Source organism: Rhincodon typus, chromosome 21 (assembly GCF_021869965.1).
Source record: "Rhincodon typus isolate 14 chromosome 21, sRhiTyp1.1, whole genome shotgun sequence".
Classification (NCBI taxonomy): Eukaryota; Metazoa; Chordata; class Chondrichthyes; order Orectolobiformes; family Rhincodontidae; genus Rhincodon; species Rhincodon typus.
The window spans coordinates 24,738,780-24,763,105 of record NC_063352.1 but is presented as its reverse complement, the minus strand read 5'-3'; the positions used below and the strand labels follow the sequence as shown (position 1 = coordinate 24,763,105).

The 24,326-nt window shown below is 40.5% G+C and overlaps 1 protein-coding gene across 1 annotated transcript in view; it reads right to left on the bottom strand.

Annotated features, from left to right (window-relative positions):
• Positions 1-24,326, bottom strand: part of usp22 (ubiquitin specific peptidase 22) — a 129,278-nt gene that overhangs the window by 62,250 nt on the left and 42,702 nt on the right. The window lies entirely within an intron of this gene.

The window sequence follows — 24,326 nt, the reverse complement described above, 5'->3', positions numbered from 1 at the left end:
AAAAAGGAGAAACCAGTTCCATTAAGTTTTTTTGTTGTTCGGGTATGTAGCTATGTCAGGATGCAGAAAAAGGACAGCTGTAGTAAGAAATGCTCCTCTCTGCCCAGATCCTAGCTTGCACTAAAATGCCTTTCACCCATCAACTGTGCACTTTCTGACCGAGATTGCCTTCTGGTGTAGTAACCCCTCTAATTTATAACGTTTCCAGTTCTCTCCATAAGCTTGCCTTTCATTTTCCTTTTCCAAAGTTTCCTTTCGACCTACAATCTTGAAATCTCCCTGCAGGTCTCAAATTCTAGCCTCTTGGAAAGACCAGATTTAAATCTCACACTATTTACTACCAATGTTGCAGTTACCAAAGACCAAAAGTTCTTCAACTCCCTCATTGCCTCTATTTGCAAAAACATTCCTTCAAGCTGAATTATTTGAGCAAGATTTTGGTCATCTGTTCTACTAGTTGTGTTTGATAACGATTGTGCAATACAGTTGAGCGGCTGATTATATAAGTGCAAAAGGAATGTTTTAAATTGACAGTAAAATATCATCAAGGGAAAGCCTAGCCACACAAACAAGAAAAATCCATTAGAGAGTTTAAAAAAAAAGAAAAAATCCAAGATATTTGGAGCAACGTTATTGAAATCCTGACTATTAAATAACTAAAATGCATGCAGATAAAAGAGGCCTTTGATAAGAAAATAGGACAACACTGGGAGATCCGAACCTAGCTAATGGAGCAAGTGAAAAAAGTGAATACAATTAAACATTTTCTTCGAAGCCCTTTGACCCAGAAGCAGTTCAGTTCAATAAGGAAGATTCATTTTTTTTTTAAATGAATGGCTGCAGCATCTGTAACTGCCTTCAAGAAAACTTGGAAAAAGAAGTTGCAACAATGTATAAATTGTCACGTTCTTGGTTAAAAAAAAAATAATCAGCATGAGGCCCAGCAACTCTTGATCTGGAAGCGATATCAAAAAGGAAGAAAAAAGGAGAGAGAAAAAAACTGCACAGCTAGGCACAGAGGAGAGGTACTAGTAAGGACGGTTTTAGGAGACAGCAATACAGGTGCAGGAGCTCTGAGATACCGTGTATGCGTCTTAGAAAAGGTCTAAACTGAGACCATGGTGTAATTAGCTCACAGACACTAAAGAGCTGGGTGCTGACAGAAGCGTTAATGATTTAAAAATTGGTTGAAAAAATTCTGGTAGAACTACATTATCAGGACTATCGTGATCACAGGAAGAAGAAAAGAATGCTTTGATGATACCTGTAGTTTAGGATGTCTGACCTCTCTGCATGCATAAAGAACAGCATACTGCAAAAAACTGCGTAGCTGGGGAACACATTAAGTCAGCTCTGCTGCATTAACTACAATTTACCTTTATTTAAAGTATCATTTGCCTATTGATTTGTTTAATTTATACAGATTGATTTCTGTTCCAGTTACAGAAGTGAAATCTTGTTTTATAATTTCTTCATTTGGGAATCATTCAGTAAATTTGATTATTTTGATTTAGTTGCATCACACAGATCGTAACAACTCCAAGCCATTTTCAACTCCACAGTGCTTAGTTTTAAACCACAGGCCAAAAACAAAGCAAGAAGAGTTGCAACATAGAATTAATCGTCGTTATTAAGCCACATTCAGTAACAGGCAAGAAGGGAAAAAGATGAAGATTACAAACCAATCTAAAAGAAAAGCTGCTTTCACAGGGATAAAATTAGACTGGAGTAAAATTTGGGAGGAACCATTGCAAAACATCAATTGTTACATTTAGAACTCCTGTACCACAAAAGTACAGAAAAAGAAACATTTCAGGCAATGCAACAGTTGCTCTCAAAGTTTATTTACTGGTGCTCTAAAAAGGAAAGTTTTATGTAAAAAGCATTTACAAGAATAACAACATTGAGAATGAAACAAAAAAGGTCAGAAAACAAGGATGGTGAAAACAAGAACACCAAAAAGCCACAAAAAAAAAACACGAAGAAATAACCTAAGCTTTATTTTCCTCCCACAGTCCAAAGATATGCAGGCTAGGTGGATTGGCCATGCTAAATTGCTCGTAGTATTCAGGGATGTGTAGATTAGGTGGGTTATAGAGGGATGGGTCTGGGTGGGATGTCCCGAGGGCCGGTGTGGACTTGTTGGGCCGAAGGGCCCGTTTCCACACTGTAGAGATTCTATGAGTATGAGTAAAGTAAACAGAGTATGATCTCACGCTTAGATACAACTTTAACTGAGGCTACAGGGAACAGCTGATACTTAAAATGGCGAAAATAAAACAAGGAGGTAGAAGGAACACTAGAGATTAACAATTGTCAGGTACTTGGGATATGGCCATAGCCAACATTTGCTGCCAATCCTGAACTGCTTTTGAACCAAGTGGCTTTCCATGCCATTTCAGAGTCAACCACATTGCTGAGGGTCTGTAATCACATAGGACAGACTGGGTAAGACTGCAGATTTCCTTCCCTAAAACACAGTGAACCAGATAGGTTTTACAACAAAATTGATGACAATCAACATTACCCAAATGACTGGATTTCAGTTCCATATTTAAAGTTTGAATTTGAATTTTACCGGCCATGATGGAATTTAAAACCTACATCCCCAGAGAATTAGCCTTGGCCTCTGAATTACTATCTAGTGACATTCAAACTATGTATTACAGCAAACTATATGATCAAGCAGTCAGGCTGCACAACAAACCTTACACAAGGGCAAATTCCAGCTCAGATGATCATGACCAGTTTAGTGAAAATTAACACATGAAATAATTTATACGGGGATGCAATGGTGCTGGACACTAGTGAAAAATTCCACAAGAGTTAGATTGATATTTGGATGGGAAACAATAAATGTTTTCAACACGTGGTTTGGTGGGGTGGTCCAAAAAGTTTCTTCGCATTTCCAATATTGATTTCAATTCTGGTATTGCATACTTGTTATTTTATGGATCAAATTTGTTTATATTGTTGACATGGACTTTACTCAAGCATTTGACAAGGTCACTCATGGTAGGCTGGTCCAGAAGTATAAGCCACATGGGATCCACTATGAATTGATAAGTTGGATACAAAATTGGCTTGGTTATAGAAGATAGAGAATAGTTGTGGAGGGGTGTTTTTCTGACTGGAGGTCTGTGTTCCTAAAAAAAACATCGGATGGCATGAAAATCGATGGAGCTTTAGATAGGGAGGAAGATGTCAAATGATACAGAATATAGACCTGTTGAGAAGTTGGACAGAGAAATGGCAGATGAGTTTAATTTGAACAAGTGAGAAGTAATGTATTAGGAAGGTAAACAACAAATGGCAGGACGCTGGAACATCGACATACAGAAGATTCTTGTGGGTGCAAATCTGTAGCCCCCTGAAAGTTGCACATGTGGATAAGGTGGTAACAAAAAATGGTAGGAAGGCTTACCTTCATCAATTGGGGCATTGTATATAAAAGCTGGCTAGCTGTTTAAAAACTTTAGTTAGAAACAGAAGATGATAGCAAGAGGAGGCCATTTGAGCCTGCTCTGCCATCCTTCATGATCATGGCTGATCGTCCAACTCAATAGCCTAATCCTGCATTCTCCCCATAATCTTTGATCCCATTCACCCCAAATGCTATATCTGGCCTCCTCTTGAATACATTCAATGTTTTGGCATCAACTACTTCCTGTGGTAATTAATTCCACAGGCTCACCACTCTGGGTGAAGAAAGATCTTCTCATCACCATCCTAAATGGTTCACCCTGAATCGTCATGCTGTGACCCCTGTTTCTGGGCACACCCACCATTCGGAACATCCTCCCTGCCCAGTCCGGTTACAATTTTATTAGTTTGAGATACACCCACACACCACCCCGCCCCTGGCCTCAATTTGACAGAACTCTAGCAAAAACAATCCCAACCTAGTCAAACTCTCCTCATACGTCAGATCACCATACCCGGAATCAGCCTGGTAAACCTTCACTGCACTCCCTAGAGCGCAAGAGCATCCTTCCTCAGAAAAGGATACCAAAATTGCACACAATATTCCAGGTGTGGTCTCACCAAGCCCCTGTACAATTGCAACACATCCCTGCTCCTGTATTCAAAATCTCTCACCAATATACCATTTACCTTCTTTACTGCCCGCTGCACCTGCGTGCTTACCTTCAGCAACTGGTGCACAAGAATGCCTGGGTCCTGCTGCACACCCCCCTCTCCCAATTTACAGCCAGGTTAAAAACAAGGCGACATTCAGGTAGTAATGTGAAAAACTTCACATTTATCCAGATTTACTGCATCGGCCATTGATTTGCCCATTTAGTCAACCTGTCAGGATCATGCTGCAAGATGTCTGTATCCTCGTCACAGTTCACCTTTCCATCCAACTTAATATCATCTACAAACTTGGAGATTTTACATTTTGTTCCCTCATCCAAATCATTAATATATATTGGGAATAGCTGGGGTCACAGCACCAATCTCTGTGGCACCCCACTAGTTACTACCTGCCAATTTAAGGAGGATCCATTAATTCCTACTGTTTCCTCTCTGCCAACTAGTTTCCTATCCATCTCAATACACTTCCTCCACATTTGGGGTACTCATCACCACATTATAGGACACATGTGGAGGTTGGGGGAAAAAAGGGAGATTTACTAAGATGTTACCCGGATAGGAGTGTATTAGCTACTGGGAGAGGTTGGACAAACTTGGATTGTTTTTGCTAGAGTGTTGGAGTCCGAGGGGCGACCTGATAGAACTGTAGAAAATCATGACAGTGATGATTAAGCCGGATGGTTGGAGTCTTGTGCTCAAGGAGGAAATGTCAAATATTAGGGGATATAGGTTTAAAAGGTGGGTGGGGCAAAATTTAAAAGGAGATGTGGGAGGCACGTTTTTCCACACACAGGGTGTTATGTGCCTGGAACACAGCCAGGGAAGATGGTAAAAGCAGACATGACAGCAATATTTAAGAGGGATACAGGCACATGAACAGTCAGGAAATGGAGGGATACAGACTGTGCAGGCAGATGAGAATAGTTTAGAATGGCATCATGGTCAGCACTGACATGCTCCTATGCTGCACAGTCTAACGTTCTTTATTCAGAAAGAGAGTGGAGATATATTTGTAGACTTCAAAATTGTTTTTACTTAATGTGGAATTGTTGTGAAAGATTATTCTGCTTCTACTCCCATTGAGTGCTTTGTTTAAACCCTTAAGTAATTTATGAGGTCAGCAATACAGACTTCCATTCCATTCAATTAGATTTCAGCCAAGGTTTAGCTATTAGTTTAAAAATAAATGAGGAAATGGGTGACTGCTGGAAAGAGGGAAACTAGACAGAGATCCCATAAGTGCACCTTCTGGCAAGTACAAGCAGTGCAAGTCCATAACAACATGGGTGGCTCAGATCAATAGTAATCAGAATAGACAGGTGTTTGTGGCTGCAGCCGTAACATCAGGATCTGGGTTGCCTCCCTGGTGTGCCAGGGCCAACAATGACACTGATTTGAACAAGAGGAGATCAGCCACAAGTCAGGATCTACATCAACACAAACAAACAAATCTGGGTAGAAAAATAAATGATGAGGTCCTGAAGGCAAGGTATAGGGAACTAGGAGCGAAATTTTAAAAACCACGACCTTAAAAGTACCAAGTGCCATTTCTACTGACTAGTGAAGACAGACGAAGGAAGATACAGCTGATCAAAATGTAGTTGGAGAAATAGTGCAAGAAGGACGACTAGAGATTCTGGGAGGCACTATGACAACGTCTAGGGAGAGCCAGACTATACATGCCAATTGAGTTGGATTTGAGGGCTAGGACCAATATCACCATAAAAGGCTTCTGCTGACCCTACTGGAAAGGGCTCAAACTCACAACAGAAGGAGAATACATTTGAAGATAGAGGGGGGAAAATTGAAAATAAACAGCAAAAAGTAATTAAGATAGATGGAAGGTAGAGGAAACAATAAAAAAAAGCTAGAAAATAAGGAGCTTGGTCATGCTAAAATTACATACTTGCAGTGGAAACCATTCAGAACGCTCATGGAACTGATTTCTTGGATAAGGGATTTGTCTAAATACAAAAAGGCAAGATTGGCCTATGTTCATTCCAATTAACAAGAGGAGATCATCTTTAAGCATAGGATTTGAGGAGCCTCGAAAAAGGGATGCAAAGGAGACATTGTTTCCCATTATGGGGAGAAATCTAGAATTAGAAGAGTTTCAAAATAAGGAATCTCCCATTTAGCGCAGATTAGAAGGAACTTCTGATCAGAGGGTCTTTCTTCCTCAATAAATATTCAATGACCTATCCTCCACTGCTCAAAGCTGAGTTACACAGATTTTTGATTGACAAAGGAGATCAGGATTATGAGAGGAGCAGCAGGCAGGAAAGTAGTGTTACAGCCACATATCAGATCAACCATAATTTGAGAGTCAGAGAAGGTTTACAGGGTCAAATGGCCTATTCCACTTTTAATCTTGTGTGCTTATTCCATAGACTTAATTGTAGTTATTGTATGCAAGACAGAGTGGACAGCAGAGATTGACATGTGAAAGTATGATATTTATAGCTATTAGAGACATGGATTAACAAAAAAAGGAGAGAAATAGTAGTCAACAGTCCTGGTTGCAGGCTTTTCAGATGAGAAGTGGGAATTAAAAATAAAAGTGGGCAGAGCTCAAGTCTGAGCTGGAATTGAGCTAGAAACTGGAAAATGCTTTAGAAGTAAACATCTCCTTCAGCAAGATGCATTCAAGGAATTGCAGCAAGTACTGTTCCCCTAAACTAACAGATCTACAGCCCACTGGATGTTAAAGCCCCCAAAAATAAAAAGGTCTTCCCTGCAGTTATTAGACTTCTGAATGATTGATTGGTACACATGACAAAGTACAGTGAAAAGTTTTGTTTACGAGCAGTACTCAAATTTCAAACCTGATATTGATTTTGCTTTTTGTGCATTTTCTTTGCAGCCGTAATTTTGTATTTCTCGCTTTGTTCAATCACCCTATGCACTTTGTATGTTATGATCTCCCTGCACTGCACGCAAAACAAAACTTTTCACTGCACCTAGGTATATATGTGACAGTAATTAAAAAAAACCAACCAAATCAGGTGCCAATAAAGAAAAGGCAAAAAGCTTTTTACAAATACAATGGGCCCAGTACTGCAGAAAACAGCAATATACAAGACTAAGGGCAAAACTAAAAGAGAAACTAAAAAAAGACCAAAAGAGATAGTCAGTTGGTAGTACAGGCTCAGTATTTCTGAAAAAGACAAAGACAAAGACATGGACAAAGCTTTTCATTTTGTTCTCATCAGGACAATTCACAACTATCAAGTAAACATCTGTACAGTACAAGTAGCGAGTGCTGATTGTTTGATTGGCACAGGCACTGCCACTGCCATGGAGAAATCACCAGTTAATAGTAACTGACAGTTAACTAACAGACTTTGCTTTCTCAGGGGCAATGTCTTAACTAAAATGAACCAGAGCGGCTGCAAGTGTACACAGGTTCTGTCTGCAAAGAACAGCTGTGTATATTAATGGAGGTAGCTTGCTATACTCCAATCCCTCACTGCAAGCCCGAGTGACGATCCTTAATTGGTTGCCAGTGTAACTCCAAAAACTCAGTTATTTAAACTGCGCTTGCTAATCATAGAGCTGATGTTGAACACTTGAATTTCACAAGTGAGGGCTGGTTACGTAGGGTCACTGCCTTGCTGTTGCTAACAACCAAGTGGACTTTCTGTCTGACAGTTCTCCAGTCTTTTATGTATACAGGTGATTAAACTGGCATCACACCAGTACTGAAATACTTGTGCACATTACTCACTCCTGTGACAGACAGAACGAAGCCTGTATCAGTGCAACAAAATAAGTGACAGTCATTTTCTAGTTCATTTGTAAGGGCATTGCCTTGACCAAAGTCAACCAGCTTTGGTTAAAATACAAATAAAGTTTGGACATTAACTGTCAAATCATTAACTAGTGCATTCTCCATGCCAATGCCTCTACCAGAGTCCACATGCCAACCAACCAAGTCTCCTCTTATTCAATTCATTTCCCTTTACCTTGGAAATTCTAGCGAATTATCCTGATGAGTGCAAGATGAAAAACAAAATCGCTCTTGGAAAAAGTAAAAATCAAGGAAATTAAAACACTTTTAATAAATCAGAGTACGCAAACAGGGAACCAGCACGTAGAGGCAGAAGAGTGAATTAGATGTTAGTAGTGAAAAAATAAGAGGTTTAATGGCTTCGAAAATGAATGAGACCTCAGAATTGATGAAAATGCATCCCTACCAAAAAAAAAGAGGTGGCGGGGGGGGAAGTGGCACCATAGGAGATACCTCAGAGGCCAAAACTAAAGCCTTGCAGACTCATTCACAAACCACTACAGCAATCGGAATTAAAACTTGAATATTAAGTTAGTCTCAGCAATGATCACCATGACAACGACCATCAATTGTCATTAAAAACCCATCTGGGGTTCATTAATGTCTTTTAGGGAGGAAAAAAAAAAAAGACATCTTTACCCGATCTGGCCTGCATTGACTCCAGATTCGTAGTAATATGGTTGACTTGCTACGTCCTTTGCACATGATTGGATCACTCCCATCAAGATCAACACAAGCCTTGCCAATAGTGTCCACATTCTGTGGAAGGAATGATACAGGAGCTCTGATCATTTTCCAGATCTTGTCCAGTTACTCGAGTGGAGCCAGACCACTGGGGAACACAAGAACGTAACTAGCAGCAGGAATGGGCAATTCAGCCCCTTGAGCCTGCTCTGCCATTAAATACAATCATAGCTCATTTTATCTCAGCCTCAACTCCATTGCCTGCCCACTCTCCTTAACCCTTCAATTTGCTATTAATTATCTTCTCAAAATTTATTCTATGTCCCACTATCCTCTTGGGTAGTGAGTTCCACAGATTCACAATCTTTGAGAGGAGCAATTTCTCAGGATTTTATTACATCTGCCATCCCTATCCTAAAACGGACCTCATTCTAGAGATTGTCCCACAAGAGGACACATGCACTCCACACCTTTGTCAATTCCCATTAACATCTTGTATACTTCAGTTAGATATCCTCATTTCTCTAGGCCTGTACTGTCTGAAGTTTAAATTGTTCAACCACCGCCAAAATCAAGTTTAGCAAATCTTCTTTGCACTGCCTCAAATGCCTCCGTCCCTCAAGTAACTAGACCAAAAAAAAAAAACGGTACAAAATATTCCAGGTGGGGTCTCACCAATGGCTTGCACAGTTGCAGCAACACTTCCTAGTTTTATACTCTATTCCTTTAGTAATAAACGCCAAAATTCCAATTGGCTTCTTTATGACCTATTGTGCCATGCTACTTTTATGCAAGTCATGCACAAAAACACAGATCCCTCTGCAGTGAGGTATTTTGAAGTTTCGCTCCACTGAGATAATAAGTTGTCATTGTATTCTTCCAACTGAAATAAAACACCACCTATTTCAATTGAACAACTTCAGTTATGAGCAAAGACTAGATATGCGAGAGCCGTTTCATTTAAACGAAGACAAGACTGAGGGGAGACCCTATTGGTGTATAATATTGAGGTGGGGAAAGAAAACAAACTGTATAGAAGACCTTATTCCTCCTGGTTGAAGGGCAAGTAACCTAAGGGCAAGCTATATAGAGGACTTAAGAGATAACAAGCAAAATATTTTTGCCAGCAGCTGGTAGGAATATTTAATTCCCTGCTAAATTAAAAGGGCAGTGGAAGTAAAAGCTAAAAGCCCTCATACTATGTCAAAAAAAATCTGAACATGCACTAGAAGTGACATAACCTAGAAGACCATGGGTTAAGAGCTGGAAAATGAGATTAGTCAAAATTGCTACTTGTCAGCTGAATGGTCATAAGGTCAAATGCCTCCTCCTCTGAATTTCTATGATTCAAACAGTGGCCAAAGAAAACACTGGTTTGGCTACAAATCAGGAACACAAAATTCACATGCATATAAAATGATTCCTGTGGTATTTTCCCCAAACTGGAAGACAGCTTTAGTGCTTTGCCAGCTATGACATGGTCCAGGTACTTGACTACAGAGGCACCACAGTAATTCAGAGTTAAACACCTGTTTTGAGCTGTCCTAGGATTTTTGAATGAAAAATGGATCCATGCCAGGTTTCAACTGGAAAAAAAACTTGACAAAAAAATTGCATTCAGCTAGGGAATTCACACAAACAGAATCATATTAACCTAAATCCAGAGCAATTATTTTAGTTTAGGAATGTACACAATTAGAAGAAACCACTTTTCTTACTTCCTATGCCAAGTACCTGATTACTAGAATTGGACAACACTCGTCAAACTGCGCACTTCTGCAGTCTGTTCCGTAGACTCTGTACCCTCCAAAATTTTACAATTCCTTTAGTGGAATGTGTTCGTCTATTAAATCTATAATTACATCCAACATATCAGGTTTACGCTTATCACCACTAGGATCTTTAAACATCTCAAATTTCCTCTAAGTCATCATTTCCTCAGTCTAAAGACTGTGACATCCCAGATGTCACTTTCTCAAGTATCTTTCAGCCACTGTTCCTAGAAAAAGTTGGAACTGCTTGTTCTTATCTAAGTTTCTCACAAGTACTGAACCTTGATATGTTGCCAACCATAGGACAGACTCCAAAACTATTTTTCACACATGCAGAGTGGTCACCCTCTATCGCAGAAGCTTAATCCACTATTTAGCACCTTTGTTTTGTAACATTCAATATAGCCAGGTTTCTTTTGAAGAATGTGACATCCAGAAAGGAGTAACCACATTCCTTATCCTCACTAATGCCTAACAACACATTCATTCATTGATATTGCAAAAAACCAAAGCAAGCTTCAAGCCCTGGGAAATCAATCAAAATTGTCCAAGCATTCAAATCCCCTGCGTTTCTTAAAGATTTTCTCCAGCACTATGGCTGTGTATTATTAGTCCTGCAACACACTGTAGCACTCTTTTTTCAAATTAAAATGGTAAATAGCAGATTTGGCAATGGCCAAGTGGTTTTATTTGTTAGACAATAATCCAGAAACTCAGGTAATCTTCTGGGGACCTGGGTTAAATTTAATAAATATCTGGAATTAGGAGTCTAATATTGACCACTATTGGTTATCAGAAAAAACCCATACATCCTTACTTGGTCTGGCCACGTGACTCCAGACTCTGAGCAATGTGGTTGACAAATGTCCTCTGAAAACGATCTAGCAAGCTATTCAGTTACATCAAATCACTACAAAGTCTCCACACAAAAAAACCAGACCAGACAGACCACCTGCGATCAACCTAGGCATCAGGATAGACAGACAACAGCCAAAGAACTGTCCTTTTTACTAAGATCTGGTGGCAAGTGCCAAAAGTTGGGAGAACAATCTCACAAAACTAAGGAACAATCTGACAAGCATACTCAATGTCTCAAAAACCACTTCACTTTCCCAGAGTACATCCCAAAAGGCCCAGCACAGTGATATACAAGTGGGATGGAGTTGCCCTGCGAGCATTTTAAGATTGAAATTTCATGGTGTCTGGAGTCATCAATTCCAGTTGAACATGGCAACCAAGAGATTCCCTTGCGCACGTACTGCCTTCAGTTTGCTGTTGACGGTGCTCCTCAAATGTTGAGCAACACTTGGAGGAAATAGAGGATGAAAAGGCAACTATGTACTCTGGATGGGAGATTTTAAGTGTTCACCACCAGCACTACTGATCAAGCTGCTAAACTGGGTCTGCACAGATGGAGGGAAAAGAATTTTTATTCATTCACAGGATAACAGCTTCACTGGCGAGGCCAGCACTTCTTGTCCACCTAATTGCCTAGACGGCAGTTAAGGGTCAACCACAGCTGTGGGTCTGGATCACACTCAAGCCAGGCCAGGTGAGGGTAGCCACTTTCTTCCCCTAAAAGCAAATCAGTCAACGATATCACATACTTGATCTCATCAATACCACATCTGCCAGCACTAATGCACCATGACAGTACTGCTAAGAGTGACCATCAACAGTCCTTGTAGACATGAAGTCCCACTTTCACACTGAAAATACCCATCGTGTTGTGCAGCTCAATTACTGTGCTGAATGGGACAGGCCGTTAACAGATCACACAACTTGAGACTGAGCATCCATGAAGTATTGTGGGCCAAGAACAGTAGTAGAATTGTACTCGAGCACGATCTGCATCCTCATGGCCTAGCATATCCTCAACCATTACCATCAAGCCAAGGGATCAACCTTGGTTTAAAGGACTGCAGCAAGGGGGCACGCCAGGCACATCATCAGGCACACCTAAAACTCAGGCATCAATGTGGTGAAGCTACCAAACAGGACTATTGCTTGCCAAACAACAAGCAATAGAACGGAACTTAGCAATGCCATAACCAACAGATCAGATCTCAACTCTGCCTTCTTACCACATCCAGTTGTGAACCACGTTGGATAATTAAACAACTGACTGGAAATGGCAGGTCCACCAGCTACAAGACAGGCATGTGATGGAATATACCCCATTTGTTTGCATGGGTGCAGCTCCAACAACTCTCAAGAAGCTTGACATCATTCACAATAAAACTTGATTGACACATCCACAAACATTCACTTCCTCTATGGCCAATACTCAGTAGCAGTGTGTACCTTCAACAAGATGTACTGCAGAAATTCAAAGATCCTTAGACAGCACCTTCCAAACCCACGACCCACTTCCATCTAGAAGGACAAGGACAGCACATACATGGGAACACCAGCACCTGCAAGTTCTGCTTCAAGCCACACACCATCCTGACTTGGAAATATATTGTCGTCCCTTCACCGTCACTGGGTCAAACTCCTAAAAATTCCCTCCCTAACGTCGTGGGTCAACCTAGAACACGCTGGCTGCAGCGATTCAAGGAGACAGCTCACCACCACTCTCACAGGCAATAAACAATGGCCCAACTAGCAACCTCCAAAACCAAGTGAACTTAAAAAAAGCACTTTACCCTACCCCTTACTGTCCACTCTTGAACCTTGCTACCTCAAGATTTGCTCCCCTTCTAAAACTTCTATTCCTCTAGTCGATAGTTCAAATCTCAAAGTAATCAGAGGTCTTTGCACAGCATGTCCAATCAAAAAGTAAACTGTTGCAAGTGACTTATCATTTGGCCTTTATTACAGAGATATTGCTATTGTAGGCACGTGACCACATTTACAGAAAGCATGCCAGGTCATGCCTGTCCAGCCTTTCTGACCAGTTCACAGCTCCTTACTCTCTGCTTCAATAATTAATGATGGTCTCAAATTCCAACAACTAAGTTGCAAACACATCCAGCCATTCTAATAGTAAACAGAGCATAAATTATTTTTCCCCTATTTAAAGTCATTATATTATGAACATGAGTATTAAGTTCCACAAGTTCTCATTGTTGAAACAACATTTTGTCTTTGCTTCTCAGCATTGCTAATAAATTGTGGATGTACTCTTGCCCTACATCCAAGTTATTTCCTTCTTACAAATAAAAGCACGGCCTTCAGAACCAAAGAATGTACTGTATTCATCTACTTAAATTTCTTTCCATTCTCTACTATCCTACAGTGGAGACTTTTAAATCACTTCCTAAATTATAGGCCAATATATACTCAATCAAGCCCAAATAATCTTTCCATTTTGACAAAGTCCCCATGTACACGTTTCATATTTCTTATCACAATGTTCATTAAAAGAGCATACTGAAAAACCACCACAAAGATCATGTGGACATACTGCTCTGCAGATGAATATTAATAACCTACAAAATGCTCTTGAACATTTGACACTGGGGAGTGCAACATATCTGTAATCCCTTTGCACACCTGTGAATATCAAGTTTAGTTATTGGTGGTCCAGTCAAATCTGCTCACATTCTCCCAACGCTAACCACATCGATGACCTTAGAGCATAATTTCACATTAAATTTCTAAAAATTGTTATCATCATGTCCTTTTGATGGCTTCAATTGGAGATCAAAAATCAGTAGGTCTTCACATTTACATTTCACACACTTTGGCAGTTGACATCGATAAATATCTAATCGGACATCTTCGAAAAGCACCGCTGTCAAAACCCCAACTTCCATGCATGCTCTCCAGGTCAAGCCAATTGAATCTATGCTCCAAGAGAAAATCAGGTTAACAGAATTAAATCAGATTTACTTGGATGTATTTGTGAATATGCAACAATGACTCATTTATGTGGCACTTGCTGGTGTTAAGATGTTGACAAGGTCTTTGGAAAAACAATATCTCAGAACATTTATCTTTTCTGCTAGTAAGATGTCAGGGTTAAGAACATCTGCTGTGACTTGAGGGAACTTAATGAAGGAAGGGAGAGGGTCCAGTTACAAAATGTTGGTGTCCCTGTGGTCTGTTAACAGAACTAGCAGAAAAGGGGTTGAGCAGCTCAGGAGTAAATTTAAAAGCAGAACCTCCAAAATAAACTAATCTCTGACATTTACCTGAGCCACAAGTAAATTTGTATTGGCTAAATAAGATTAGAGAGATGAATGGATGGCTCAACGACAGCTGCAGCAAAGCTGGATTTCAATTCATGGGACACATACACTAGTCAGGGATAAAGTGGAAGCTGTACCATTGAGGATTGGCTTTGCCTAAACCATTTGGGATCAATGTGGTGGCAAATCATCTGAAAATGGCAGTAGAGAGGGCTTTAAACTAAATCATGAGGGGATGGGCTCACACTAGAGATGCAGTGAACAGAGGGGAAACACTAATAGAGCAGAGTGGTAATTTTGGTAAAATGATAACTAGAGAGAGTGGCATGAAAAGAAAAAGCATCAGCACACCAGGAGATAAAGCAGCATCTAACAAAATTGATATATCAGCGCAGATAGAAATATATAAATGCGACTTAATAGACATGGTTGTAGGAAGACAATGCCTGAATACTAAAGGTTGTCTTGAATTTTTAAAGCACAAGGCAAAAGGTAGGTGGCTCTGTTAATAAGGAGGATAGCATTTGTATAGGAATGAGATGAACTTAGCCCAAAAGGGCAAGTTGCAGAACCAGTCTGGCTAAGATGAACAGGAAAGGCAAAAAGGTCACTTGTGCAGTAGCTACACTTCAGCGTATACGCAGTCATTTCTTCCCGTATAAGAAAAGGTACTGCAATAATCATGGATAACTTGATTTGATTTATTGTCATGTACCGAGACAGTGAAAAGTATTGTTTTACATCCTAATTAGACAAACCAAACAAACTTTAATCTATGTCAATTGGGTGAAACAGATAGGCAAAGTTAAATTTGGGGGATAAAAATTAGCTCCTAGAGAATAGGCAATTCTAAGAAATTGTCCTATGTCTAGACCCAACTAGGGAACATGCTATACAAAACCAGGCAAGAAGCATGGAACAAACCAAAATCAAAAAGCTCAAAAAAAGGAGTTTCAAAGTGATGGTGATTTTAACACTAAATAATGTCACGTTGTTTGAAAGGGAGAAACATGGTTCTAAGAGCAATAGTTTACTTGAATATACACAGTTGAAGAAACAGAAGGTAGAGCTACCTAAAAGGTGAACAGGGCAATTAGGTTAAAAAAGATAGGACTTTTTTCAAAGTGCTCAGCAAAAGTATATTCCAATGAAAAGGAAGGACTGTAAGAAAAGGGGTAATCTGCCATGGGTGTCTAAAGAAATAAGGGAGGCTATCAAATTGAAAGAGAAGGCATACAAAGTGGCCAAAAACAGCATGAAACTAGAAGATTGGGAAAACTTTAAAAGGTCAACAGAAAGCCACAAAAATAGCTAGAAAGAAAAGTAAGATAGAACATGAGAAAAAACTAGCACAGAATATAAAGACAGATAGCAAAAGTTTCTGTAAATATATAAAACGAAAAAAAAAGTGGCTAAAGTAAACGTTGGCCCTTTAGAGGATGAGAAGGGGAATTTAGTTATGGGAACTGATGAAATGGCCGAGGCATTGAACAGGTATTTTGTATTGGTCTTCACAGTGGAGGACACTAATAACATGCCAGTAATTGACAAAGAGACGAAGGTAGGTGAGGACCTGGAAACAATCATTATTACGGAAGAGGTAGTGTTGGACAAGCTAATGGAGCTAAGGTTTGATAAGTCTCCTGGCCCTGATGGAATGCATCCCAGGGTACTAAAAGAGATGGCGGGAGAAATAGCAGGTGCACTGGCGGTAATTTTCCAAAATTCACTGGACTCTGGGGCAGTCCCAGCAGATTGGAAAACAGCAAATGTGATGCCACTGTTTAAAAAGGGAAGTAGACAAAAGATGGGGAATTATAGACCAGTTAGCTTAACCTCTGTAGTGGGGAAGATGCTTGAGTCTATTATTATGGAAGAAATAGCAAGGCATCCTGATAGAAATTGTCCCATTGGGCAGACACAGCATGGGTTCATGAAGGGCAGGTCATGCTTGACAAATCTTTTGGAATTCTATGAAGAGATTACAAGCAAGGTGGACAATGGGGACCCAGTGGATGTGGTGTAACTAGATTTCCAAAAGGCCTTCGACAAGGTGCCGCACAAGAGGCTATGGCATAAGATAAGGATGCATGGCATTAAGGGTAAAGTATTAGCATGGATAGAGGATTGGTTGACTAACAGGAAGGAAAGAGTGGGGATAAATGAGTGCTATTCTAGCTGGCAGTCAGTCAGTCAGTGGCTAGTGGTGTGCCTCAGGGACCGGTGTTAGGACTGCAATTATTTACAATTTATATAGATGGTTTGGAGTTGGGGACCACGTGTAGGGTGTTAAAGTTTGCAGATGACACAAAGATGAGTGGCAGAGCAAAGTGTGCAGAGGACTGTGAAACTTTGCAGAGGAACATAGATACATTGAGTGAGTGGGCAAAGGTCTGGCAGATGGAATACAATGTAAATAAATGTGAAGTCATACATTTTGGTAGGAGTAATAGTAAAAAGGATCATTACTCGAATGGTAAAAAGTTGCAGCATGCTGCTATGCAGAGGGACCTGTGTGTCCTTGTGCATAAATCACAGAAGGTGGGTCTGCAGATACAAGTAATTAGGAAGGGAAATGGAATTTTCTCCTTCATTGCTAAAGGGATTGCTTTTAATCTCAGAGAGGTTATGTTGCAGCTGTACAAGGTGCTGGTGAGGCCACACCTGGAGTACTGTGTGCAGTTTTGGTCTCCTTACTTGATAAGGGATGTACTGGCACTGGAGGGGGTGCAAAGGAGGTTCACTAGGTTGATTCCGGAGTTCAGGGGGTTGGCTTATGAGGAGAGACTGAGGAGATTGGGATTATATTCATTGGAATTCAGAAGATTGAGGGGGGATCTTATAGAAAGATATAAAATTATGAAGGGAATAGATAAGATAGAAGTAGAGAGGGTGTTTCCACTGGCAGGTGAAACTAGGACAAGAGGGCAAAGCCTCAAGATTAGAGGGAGCAGATTTAGGACTGAATTGAGAAGGAACTTCTTCACCCAGAGGGTTGTTAATCTATGGAATTCCTTGCCCAGTGAAGTAGTTGACGCTACTTCAGTAAACGTTTTTAAAGATAAGGTAGATTTTTTTTGAACAATGAAGGAATTAAGGGATACGGTGAGAACGCGGGTAAGTGGATCCGAGTCCACGAAAAGATCAGCCATGATCTTATTGAATGGCGGAGCAGGCTCGAAGGGCCGGACGGCCTACTCCTGCTCCTAGCTCTTATGTTCTTATGAAAACTTTTAATGATAGCTGGCTCTCAAGAGCTGAGAAATTAAAACTTAAGAAGGATTCATTGTCTGTGGCCAAGTAAAAGGTTGTATAATACTCAAGATAAAAAAGTTTTCAAAAATTATAAAAATTGATAGATCAGAAGACTGGTCAGAGATTTCAAAAATAAGCAAAAATCAATGACAAATTAGATAAGGGAGAAAGAGCAGGCGAGAAAGCTTTTTTGTTGTTATGTAAAAACAGAAAGAGAGTTGCTACAGGTATTGTAAAAAGTAAACAAAGGTCTACCGAAAGATAATGTTGATCCTCTAGAGAACATATATAGAACTGATGATGAAAAATAAAGAAATGACAGAGGATTTGAACTGTTATTCTGTGCCTATAATCACAGAGATTTAGACACTTTCCAAAAGGCAGTCAAAAAAAAACCAAGAGATGAAAAACAGTGGAAGCAACTTAAGATAATCACCTCGGGGGAAAAAAAGAAGGTGCTGGCAAAACTACTGGCCCTGAAGGCTGACTATTCCCACTATCACATCTGACTGGAGATGCACGCCAGCTGCTTATTGAGCAGTTCAAAAAAAGGCTTTGGCCATATCATTGACACCTAAAGCTGTTCAGCTACCCAGAAACCAACTAGGTAGTTGAGGACAATGGCCTTTGGCATCCACAACTAGTCAACTCCACAAACCAGAGACCTGTTACCGGCCAAAAGTCACCAGTTGTTCAACTCATTCATTTTGCAAGTAGTACACATAAGCAGCATACTATTTAAAAATCAAGAGACAATTCTAGATTTTGGAACAAAGGGATCTGGGGTCCTGGTAGATAAATCATGAAAAGGTTAATGTGCAGATACAGCAACTAATTCAGAAGGTACAGCAAATGTTGCTGTTCAGAATAGAAGCGTAGGATGTTTTACTCTAGTTGTACAGGGCATTCACAATAATACATTTTGGTCTCTTTATTTGAAAGGTTACAATTGCTTTAGAAGTACTTCAGGGAAGGGACTCCTTTCTAGGATGAAGGACTTACCTCGAAGGAAGTTTAAGCAAGTTAGGTCTTTACATAATGATAGAGTTGAGAAAAAAGAAATATTACTTGTTGAAACATAAAAAGGTCTTAACAAGACTGAATAAAAAGTGGGTTTCAGGAAGATGTTTTCACTTGTGGAGAGAGACTAAAAAATCAGGGGACACTTAAAAATATGAGGTCTCCTTTTCAGACAGGGAGAAAAAGTTGAGGGTTGCTGACAAAGTAGAATTTTTTCCCCTCAAAATAGTGGAGGCTGAGACATCAAGTTTATTCAAAGTCAAGTTACATGGATTTTTAAATCAAAAGGAAGTCAGATGTTATGGAGTGCAGATAGGAAAGTGGAGCTTGACCAAAACCAAAATCAGTCATGATCTGGTTGAACAGTGCAGCAGATTCCGCGTTTCAACTGGCCTACTCCTATGTTTCTATCTGTTCTATCCACATGACCCTGAAATTTCACTATGACTGAACATATACCTATAGCTTGGTTAACATTCTTTGAAAAGTTCATGTTTAATCAACTTGCTCGGGCATGTTAATGGCAGCTCAAACAAGTAGAACTTGAACCTTGCCCACTTAGGGACACCACAAGACCTACTCCTCAAAGCTGCAGGAGATACTGGGACAGATGTGAAAACGGAAAGGTTACGATTGGTTTCCTAAAACAAGACTAGGAAAAAAGGACCAGAGCTGCTCAACCAAGATCATAATGCTGAGGCAATTAGTTAACTAGATTGCTCTGAACACCTTAGGATTCCAGGGAGTAGCCACAACTAAGTAGTTTGCACCAAATCCACAACTTGAGTAAGGTTTGAGGCAAGTTTGACTTCTGTAATACAGCTCTCATGGAGTCAAAAGGCTGTGGATGCAGAGCTTCAGCACAGTAAGGTGCACCACTCAGAAGATTTGGTACAGTCCTTCAAAATGCAACATTAAACTTGGGTCCCAGCCAACTGTCTTTGGGGATTTTTCTTTAAACTTGATATACTGAATCCTAGTCCCAGAGATAATCAGTAACTGCAATCTAACCACAAAAACTCTCCATTTAACAAACAACACTTTTAGAGAATATGCAGATTATATTTGATCAGGGGAGGAGATGGCCTAGTGGTATTATCGCTGGACTGTTAATCTAGAGACCCAGATAATGTTCTGGGGACCTGGGTTCAAATCCCACCATGGCAGATTGTGGTATTTGAATGCTATAAAATATCTCAAATTAAGAATCTAAATGACAACTGTGAATCCATTAGTCAATTGTCAGAAAAACCCACCTGGTTCACTAATGCCCTTTAGGGAAGGAAGCTGCCATTCTTACCCAGTCTGGCCAACATGACTCCAGACCCACAGCAATGTGGTTGACTCTGAACTGACCTCTGGGCAATTAGGGATGGGTAATAAATGCTGCCTAGCCAGCAACAGTCCTGAATAAAGAACAAGGTTAGAATGGAGTTCAGATAAACCAAGCACGAGAAGTGGGCCCTCCCAATTTCACATCTAAAAAGCAAAGTTTATCTACCAAAAAAAAAATTAGAATAAATGAATGGTGACAAATCACCCAAACTGCGTCCCTGCATTTCACACTTTTTCTCCACTGTACAAAAGCGTATTGTCTTGCTTGGTGCAGGAGCGGCCTAAAACCCCTAGGAAAAGAAAAATATTACAGATCATGGTAACAAAATAGAATCAAAGTGATAGGAACACTCAGCAGGTCTGTTATCCAGGCAGTGAAACAGTAGAGCCCAATGCAAGATTGGAAATCAGATTGGACATGACTGTTGAGTATTTCCAGCACTTTGCTACTAAGTAAAATTAACAAACTGCCACCTTTCCAAATCTGCAAGTTACAGCAGTCATAGGGAACTCCCCTACTATTCTGTAATCAATTTGCACATTAAATTACAAGTCAAGGCTGCAAAAGGGTAACAATCTAAATTTTAGATCGAACATTTTATCAAGTGTGCCAGTCCCTAAAATGTCAAGTACTCTCAAATACTTTGATTACAGGGTATTTCTTCCTGGGCAACACACTTTCACCTAGTCAGCATGACCACTTTTGCAACCAGAAAGTGCAGTACATAGCTCGCTACCAAGTTTAACCTTCAACTATCCTAGAACACACCAAGATGCTAACCAAATCATTCCTGGCCTCAAAGAGATTGTGATTTTAACTCCCAAACAAAGAATGCAATTCCTTTCTCTACCACCACTATCACAACAAAACCTACCCTATTACCCACTTGCCTCAAGAAATTCTCTCCCCATCAGCCTACCTTAACCTTTCCCTCTGTTCTACAGAGGTGTTGTAGCCCTCCCCTCCTCTGTATATTTCACCACAGATCACATTTAAAAAATGGCACAGGACTGGAGCTTTTATGTTCCCTGCCTTTTTGCGATAGGTCGTGAAAACAGGATTTTTTTGAAAATTGCTTTGATGATATTGAAGAAAAATTAATCCTAAGTTTTTGAAGCAGCTTTTAGCAGGAAGAACATCTTTGTTCAAACCTTAAAATGTTAAAAACTATTTGCTACTTGATGACATTTCATCAATTCAAGTTAGCTTACTTGCCTTTTTTTTTAAAAAAAGCAGCCAGTTTCAGTCTGCAGCTCTCGGTTTTTCCAATTTCTGCAGCATAGACTGTAAAACTACACAATTATGTGGAAGTAGTGACAGGCCAGCGAAAGCAGTAAAGGCAAGAAGGGACAAATAAGCCAGGTTATGTATACTGAGCGAGCAGAGTGTCATTCTACTCCCTGCAATGCACCAGGCACTGCAGTTGCTTAGAAAACAACAACCAACACTGCAGCAGTACATAGTCATTGAATCAGCTGCCATTCAAAACACCTATTTGCCCATCTGTACTGCAGCACTATGTTTGGCCCTATTTGATGAGTATTGATTGCAAATCTAATGGACTATTTACAAGAGATAGCAGGAAGCCCATGAATGTTGCCTTCTGCTGACTATACAAACCAGCATCTGGTTCACAATTCTCCACACAAAAAAACAGCTTTAATCTTTGCAATATATAACAGATACAATATTCTTCAATTACATATCCCATGACACACACAGACACACACAGACACGTTATATGTCAACAAAAAGGTCAGAGCAGTTACTGAGCCTGCTTCCATAAATGTAGCACTACAAGTGGCTGCAACACACAATAGAAATTTGCAGCATGGGAGAGATCATTAAATCCATCATGTCTGTGCTGATGGAATGTGAGCTATCTAGTCTAATCCCAACTTTTCAGCTCTTGATCTGTAGCCCTGTACACTACAATACCCCAAAATGTACGGTATTTTTTCTGCACGGAGTGTTTCTGCCGCTACCACTACCACTTTGGGTAAGCAAGTTCCAAAGCCACAGCATCTTCTGGGTGAGAACGTCTCAACTCTTGTCTAATCCTTAATGTTGCTTCAATGCTTGCATACTTCTAGCCCCGGCTATCGACTTTTCTATTAAATGAAATAGGTCTTTGCAATCCATTCTAGCGAATACTCAAATTTATACAAGTCAAATGAATTCACCTCTCAAGTTTCTATTCTCAAAGCTTTACATCCTTTTATCAACTATCTTACTCCACCTGTTCTGTGTGCTCATACATGTGAACAGTAACAGTCTCAGTATAAAAGTAGTATCCTCCAAGGTTCAAAAACTCACCCTCCTTGGCTTCACTGCCTGCAGGCTTTACAACTATAGGTGGGGCAAACAGAGGGGGTGGGGGGGGGACTGCCTGCCTTAGCAGCAGCTTCCATACATCCACAAAATGCGACAGTTCCTCCCAACGGTGGCTGCTGATGCCATCCATCCAACGGGATGGGACACCCTCGATCCCATTGCAACAATGCTGAGGAACTGTGGCAAGAACAGTGAAGTACAACTCCAAGATAATGAGCTTATTCAGCAGATACCAGACATATTGAGGAACAGATTGGGAGACAGATTTTGGAAAGGTGCAGAAGTAACAGGGTTGTTGTCATGGGAGACTTCAACTTCCTAATATAGACTGGAACCTCCTACATGCAAATAGTTTGGATGGAGCAGATTTTGTCAGGTGTGTCCGGGAAAGATTTCTGACTAATGTAGATAGGCCGACTAGAGGAGAGGCCATATTGGACTTGGTGCTTGGCAACGAACCAGTCAGGTGTCAGATCTCTCCGTGGGACAGCATTTCGGTGATAGTAATCACAACTCCCTGACTTTTACTATAGTCATGGAGAGGGATAGGAGCAGACGGTATGGGAAAGTATTTAATTGGGAGAGGGGGAATTACAATGCTATTAGCTAAGAACGACAGAGCACCAAATTGGGATCAGATGTTCAGGGAAATGCACAACAGAAAATGTGGAGCTTGTTTAGGGAGCAGTTACAACAGGTACTGGATAGGTTTGTCTCACTGAGGCAAGGAAAGGATGGCAAGGTGAAGGAACCTTGGATGACAAGACATGTTGAACACCGAGTCAAGAGAAAGAAGGAAGCTTACTTAAGGTTGAGGAAGCAAGGATCGGACAGGGCTCTAGAGGTCTACAAAGGTAGCCAGGAAGGATCAAGGAAATCCACAAGGCTTTCTATACTTATGTGAGGAACAAGAGGATGGCCAGAGTGAGGGCAAGACCAAATCAGGGATAGTGCAGAGTCAGAGAAGGTAGGGGAGGTCTTTAATGAAAACTTGGCTTCAGTATTCACCAGTGAGAGGGACCTTGACGTTTGTGAGGACAGCATGAAACAGGCAGATATGCTCGAACAGGTTGTTAATGTTAGGAAGGAGGATATGCTAGAAATCTTGAAAAACGAGGATAGATAAGTCCAGGGCCAAACAGGATATACCCAATGTTACTACGAAAGCGAGGGAAGAGATTGCTGCCCCTTTGGCAATGATCTTTGCGTCCTCGCTGTCCCTTGGAGTAGTGCCAGAAAATTGGAGGGTGGCAAATGTCATTCCCTTGTTCAAGGGAATAGGGATAATCCTGGAAATTACAGGCCAGTCTTACTTCTTTGGTGGGCAAAATTATTGGAGAGGATTCTGAGAGATAGTGTTTATGATTATTTGGAAGAGCACAGTTTGATTAGAAATAGTCAGCATGGCTTTGAGAGGGGCAGGTCATGCCTCACAAGCCTTATTGAATTCTTAGAGGATGTGACAAAACACAATGAGAGTAGAGCAGTGGATGTGGTGTATATGGATTTTAGCAAGGCATTCGATAAGGTTCCACATAATAGGGTCATTCAGAAAAGTAAGGAGGCATGGGATTCAGGGAAATTTGGCTGTCTGGATACAAAACTGGCTGTCCAATAGAAGACAGAGGGTGGTAGTAGATGAAAAGTATTCAGCCTGGAGCTCGGTGACCAGTGGTGTGCCGCAGGGATCTGTTCTGGGACCTCTGCTCTGTGATCTTTATAAATGGTTTGGATGAGGAAGCGGAAGGGTGGGTTAGCAGGTTTGCAGATGACACGAAGGTTGGAGGAGTTGTGGACAGCGTGGAGGGCTGTTGTAGGTTGCAATGGGACATTGACAGGATGCAGAGCTGGGCAAAGAAGTGGCAGATGAAATTCAACCCAGAAAAGTGTGAAGTGATTCA